This window comes from Trachymyrmex septentrionalis, unplaced genomic scaffold, assembly GCF_001594115.1.
Source record: "Trachymyrmex septentrionalis isolate Tsep2-gDNA-1 unplaced genomic scaffold, Tsep1.0 scaffold161, whole genome shotgun sequence".
NCBI lineage: Eukaryota > Metazoa > Arthropoda > Insecta > Hymenoptera > Formicidae > Trachymyrmex > Trachymyrmex septentrionalis.
The window spans coordinates 1,317,284-1,323,937 of record NW_017304770.1 but is presented as its reverse complement, the minus strand read 5'-3'; the positions used below and the strand labels follow the sequence as shown (position 1 = coordinate 1,323,937).

The window sequence follows — 6,654 nt, the reverse complement described above, 5'->3', positions numbered from 1 at the left end:
GCTTCAGCAGCATTTTTCTTCAGATGAAACGCGAAGTGGATGGAAAATCGAATATGCTCTTTTGTAATTGCCATCGTGAACACTACTGATTTTTGAGGTTATGTGCATCAAACGCCAAACCGTATCGCATTTCAGGAGGTTAAATGTTACTGTTTTAAAACCCCAAAAGGGCGGGAAGATATATAAAATTTAAATTGTTATTTCGGTTGTATCAAATCTAAAGCTCAGAACTTTTTTGTACACCTAATAATATCGCAAACATTACTATGAATTATTCAAAAACCGGTTCTCGATATTTTTTGGCCAGTCAATGTCAGACAGAGTGAGTCACTTTTAGTTTTAGCTAGTATTATTGAAGCTACAAATGAAAAATTTTGCGTTGGAACGTTAATCAATTCCATGAAAATAAAAGTTGGAAAGTAATCAAAAATCACGCCAGAAAGACTCATTACTAAGTACGAATGACACAAAAGTATCAAAAGTGGGCAACAAGAGGATGCCCGCAGGGTTCAGTGCTTGGGCTGATCTGCTGGAACTTAATGTTCGATGAACTGCTTAGGATGTTAGAGGTACAAGTTAAAGATCGCTTCGTAGCATACGCAGACGATCTTATTATATTGGTAAGCGGTATTCCCGAAGGGGATAGAATAAAGATAGAAGCTAAAAGCCAGGTACTAGTAGACCAAATTGTTGAATGGTATAAATCGGCCAAACTTCAAATTTCCGGGCAAAAGACTGAAGCAATCTTCCTCAGAAGTGAGGAGTTAAGAAGAGCCCAAGTTGATAGACAGCGAGGAGCACGCCAAGATAGAAGGCCAAAAAACAGAAAAAGAAGAGTAGACTTCAAAAGTAGATTACCCACTGTTAGGTGAGTCAAAAATCAAATTCAAAGACTCGGTCAGGTACTTTGGTGTTCACTTGGATAGAGGTATACGAGTCGAAACACATTGCATGTATTTAAAAAGCAAAGTAGGGTCACTCTTCAATAAGTTTGGCAAGCTGACAAGATCCCAATGAGGTCTTAAATGCAGAACGCTTTCTATAATCTACCAGGGAGTGTTCATCCCAGTGGTCGCATATGCGACTGCAGGGTGGACTGATCTGTGTACTGAGAAGGACAGGAAAATTCTTAGGACCACGGAGCCGACTAACAACTGTCCCTATCTATTGTACTATCTAGCGAAACCACTGCCAAGGGAACGGGCTTGGAAAAATTAATGGGGAAAGAAGACCCTGTTGAGCTAGACTTTAGTCTGGCACTGTAAGGAGACATAAAGTGTAGCATAAATGGGAAATGGCAACATCGCCGGTGAAATACCACTATTTTCATCGTTTCCTTACTTACTCGGTTGAGCGGAGCGCGTGCCGCAAGACCTTTGTATCTCGGCGGTCACGGTGTTCTAGAGCCAAGCGTGTCAGAGTGGTGTGATCGGCCAATCGCCGTTGATACTCCCGCGTGATCCGATTCGAGGACACTGCCAGGCGGGGAGTTTGACTGGGGCGGTACATCTGTCAAAGAATAACGCAGGTATCCTAAGGCCAGCTCAGCGAGGACAGAAACCCCGCGTAGAGCAAAAGGGCAAAAGCTGGCTTGATCTTGATGTTCACGCATAGAGACTGCGAAAGCACGGCTTATCGATCCTTTTGGCTTGAAGAGTTTTCAGCAAGAAGTGTCAGAAAAGTTACCACAGGGATAACTGGCTTGTGGTGGCCAAGCGTTCGCTTAGCGTAGCGACGTCGCTTTTTGATCCTTCGATGTCGGCTCTTCCTATCATTGCGAAGCAGAATTCGCCAAGCATCGGATTGTTCACCCGCCAACAGGGAACGTGAACTAGGTTTAGAGCGTCGTGAGACAGGTCAGTTTTACCCTACTGATAACTAGTCATTGCCATAGTAATCCTGCTCAGTACGAGAGGAACCGCAGGTTTGGTTTATGCACTCGGTCGAGCGACCGATGGTGCGAAGCTACCATCCGTGGGATTATGCCTGAACGCCTCTAAGGCCGCTATTTTCTCTAGTCAAAGGTGGCAATGATATCTCTAAGAGTCTCATGAGTCGAAAGGCTTAAAACAATGTGATACTACTAGGCGGCCAGTCCACGGACCGGTCGTCGCACGAGCCTGGTTTGCCGTACGGCGCCATCGTCCGTTGTTGGGATTTCACCGCTACGACGGCACGGCGCCTAACGGTCGAACATGAGTTTCGCGAGTTCGATGTCGAGACTCGGAATCGTCTGTAGATGACTTAAGTACCTGGCGGGGTGTTGTACTCGGTAGAGCAGTTACCAAACTGCGATCTGTTGAGATTCAGCCCTCGGCTTAAGGATTCGTCTTGTCGGATGGACGAGACCCCACGCGCACTCGTCGGCGAAAGCGATACGCCGCGAGCGGACTCAACGAAATTTCGCGGTCCCCGACGGCGAAGCAACACGTCGCGACGAAACTTGGTCGAATTTCGTGATCGGAGGCCATCGGTGCCGGGCACGTGTGAACCCGTACATTGTCTTGATGAAAGAGCACTTTCTTCTTTGCCAAATGGGGACGTTTTTTTCTTTAAAATGTTGAAACGGTCCAATAAGACTGCATAGTAATCGCTATTGATCATTTGCTTCGACGGAAGGTAATCGATTTGAATTATACCGCGTGCATCCCAAAAAACTGTGTCCATCACCTTTCCGGCCGACTTCACGGAGCTTCTTCGGAGCTGGTTTACCCGATGAAGTCCATTGTTTTGACTGTTCCTTCGTCTCGGGTGTGAAATAATGGATCCATGTTTCGTCCACAGTAATGAATCGACGCAGAAATTCATCTGGATTACGTTGAAACATTTTCAAACATTGTTATGAAATCCTCACACGGTCTCGCACTTATGGTCCACAGTGAGCAAACGCGGCATCTTGCCGATAGCTTTTTCATACCCAATTATTCGTGCAAAATTGAAATCACTGTACCATGTGATATGCCTCTGGCCTCAAAAAGTTCGCGCACTTTTACTCTTCGATCAGTCAAAACAATATCGTAGACTTTATCGATGATTTCTGACGTAGCAGTCTCAATTGAATGTCCCGAACGAGGTGCATCATATGTGGATACGACCATGGTTAAATTAATTCATCCACAGTCGCAAACGCTGGTGCAGATGTGCTATGAACATTATCCAACTCAGCTTTGATTTCTTTCGGCGTTAAATCTTTCATATGTTTGATCACTGCGAAACTCGTTTTTTTCCATTTTGCAAAAAATACAAAATTGGCAAAAATAAAAATACAAAAGGTTGTTTGCTTTAATCGTCTACAGAAATGAAACAACGCGATAAATTCCGCTCAAAATTTGACAGTAATCAACTGAAAGATGCTACTTGTCAAAAAGTAATGTGACATGACACTGCGAGTGCCTTCTGACAGATTTTCTAAGAACTTATTGACTTGCCCTTATTAACCTAACCTAATTGTATAGTGCGATACTGTTTGTAATGGAGTTTGAAGAACGAAATATTAAATTTCCAGCTATTTATTTTTTTGACGAAGAAAGTGAAGAAGAACAAAACAAATTACGTATACGATTTCCAAAAAAATATATTCAAGATGGTCAAAATTCTTTTAATATGTGGAATGATATTGAATTTAAAAGAAGATTTCAAAAGAATCAGTTATGTATGGAATTTTACCATTAGAAGAAGGACTTGCGAAAATTAATAATCGAGGATTGCTAATATCTTCTGTTATGCAGTTATAAATTTCTCTTAGATTTTATGCAACTGAAAGCTTTCAGGTAAAAAAGAAGAATATTCAATATGTTAATTATAGTTAGAAATATGTTACAGGTAATATGTGTAGAAAACATATGTATGTGCGTGCGTGCGTGCGTGCATGCGTGCGTATGTGTGTGTACATTAATAATAATACTAATAAATTTAAAAAGTACTTTATTAGATGAAATAAAAAATCAGTTCTACAAGAAATAATAATTTTTTTACATTGCAGCTTATTGTAAGAGAATTGCACGAATCTCACAATCTACCATTTCAAGAATAATTTATCCTGTTTCAACTTTATTAGCTAGCAATATTAATCGATATATCAGAATGCCCATTTCTGATGAAGCAAAATCTGAAAACAAACAATTATTTAAACAACTTGATTATGGTCCTGGAGCTATTGGTCTTCCTAATATAGATGGAGCAATTTATTGCACTTATGTATGTTTGGTACATACAAAATTACAGAATATCGAAGAAATATTTAGAAATAGAAATGGATACTTTTCTTTAAATGTTTAAGTATGTATTATTTTTTAAATAAATTTAATTGCATAAGAAGGTTAAGTAAAAAAGGAGCATACAGCCACACTCGAGATGTCAATAAGTTATATATTAATAATAAACATTCAACAAAGTAGACGTTTCGGTCACTATCTGACCATCCTCAGTACAATAATAAAAACCTAAATTTATTTAAACCTAGTTACATAATTTAAATTTATTCCTAATGTTAGTCAGTAATAATTTCTCGTTTCTTATTGTGCATTGTTTGCGTCGGTATCCGCATTTAACAATATAACATTTTGCAATATAATACAAAAACATGATTTTTGACAGAATTAACAGTAGACCGTCTAGTATTCTTCTTTAATTTGTTGTGTGGAATCATTTTATTACTCTAAGCAATCCACCCCGATTGTAATCATTATCACGCTATATCAAGTTCCAAATACGACGAAGAATCGCCACAAAGAGACACGTAAGTGCCAACTTCTATTGCAAACAATTTTTTTGAAAACAATTTACATTAATTCTCGTATTCATTAAGAATTTCCGATCAGATGATATTATTTGACAGACAATCAATAGACTTACGCGTATCCTGCGGCACAGGACTCCCTCACATACAGACACTTGACAATTTTAATCACTTGAAATTCAGCACAATCGCAATGCCAAATGCCCAATTGTTAGTTTATTTATAGAAATAAAGGAAAGGAGAAGGAGAAATAGGAAAAAGAAGGGGAAGTGGCGGAAATTTTTTGAGTGGGGCTAGAATTATTGTTCCAGGAGAGGGAGGTACAGGTCTGGAAACCGCTCGGTATCTTTGTTTATTTAATCCTTTCTTTTGCGTTTTAATATGGATCATTTCTGATATACTTCTTTTGTAATAGGAACGTTCGGAGTCTAATATTTTTGTATTATCCCAGTCCATTCTATGATCTTTGTCAATTCTATGATTTGAAATAACAGAAAGAGACTCGATAGGTTTTTTTACATCATTAATATATTCTTTTAGTCGCGTTTTTAATTTTCTTTTAGTTTAACCTACATATGAATAATTACAGTCTTTGCACTCAATTTTTTATACGATGTTGGAACGTTCGTCTTTATTAACCTTATCTTTGCTCGTTTTTATAAACTTACTTAAATTGTTCATTGGTTTATGTACTAACTGAAATTTATATTTGTTAAGGGCTCCATTAAATTTTTCTGATGCTCCTTTTAAATATGGAATAGTAAAATATTTTTTCTTTTTCACTGAATTCAAATTAGATTCCCGATCATATTCATTTATGATTTCAAAATTATTTTTATTAGATAGAAATTTTATTTTGTTTTTTATAGTTTTGAATAACAGTTGTGACGGATATCCATTGCGGAGGAGAGAGTTAATTAAAGATTCCATGTTTGCAAGATGAAATTTTGGATGCGACAGAAACAAACCTTTGTCAACTAACCCAATCACGACGCCTTTTTTATGTGTGATAGAGTGATTGGAGAAAAAACTGAGAAACCTTCCTGAATTTGTCGGCTTTTTGTACAGGTCAAATATAATGCTGCCACCATCGCACAAAAGTTTAACATCTAAAAAATTGATACCAAACTCGTCATGATCAACCGTAAATTTAATACGCTCGTGATAAGCATTAAAAGAATCCAAGATGTTATTAATCTTATCTTTGGGAGCTGCTAGCACGATATCATCCACATATCTATAATAAAAAGACATGTGCACGATAAGGTTGCTAAAAATATTCTTCTCCAAGTCTTGAATCACCAAGTCAGCCAATATCGGTGACAATGGTGATCCCATGGGCAACCCAAAAATCTGCTCATAGTACTCATCATTAAATCTAAAAAAATGTTGATTTTAAGATGATAGATATAGCTTTTTTTAACTCTTGAAGAGGAATGGACGTGTTTTTTTCAATCCTACTCCATCTGCTTAAAACACTGTTTAGAGCCAGTTCTATGGGAATGTTGGAGTACATGGATGAGATGTCAAACGACACTATTTTATAATCTTCAGGCAACGATAGCCCGTTAATTTTCTTGACTAACTCATAGCTATTTTTTATGTGTCCAAATTTTTCTTTTATATTTAAGCTTTTAACAAAACTCAATCAGCGGGCGAAGTAAGAGTCAACCACATTTTTTAATTTTTACATAAAATTATATATTGTATTAAACGCGATGAAACATCACGCCAAAAAATAATAAATAATAAAACTATAAACTAATACATTACAAGTAACAAGTTTCGGCTACCAGTTTGAGCCCTCTTCAGACATTAGTACAATAAAAAATAACAGAATAAATTCAATTGTCGCAAGTATTCGCATAATCCGAGTAATCACAGTTCGGGTGAGTCTCGATCTCGAAACATTATTT

General features: G+C 37.7%; 1 pseudogene; it reads left to right on the top strand.

Annotated features, from left to right (window-relative positions):
- The first annotated feature begins 461 nt into the window (after window positions 1-461).
- LOC108746208 overlaps window positions 462-6,654 on the top strand; it is a 9,689-nt pseudogene continuing 3,496 nt past the window's right edge.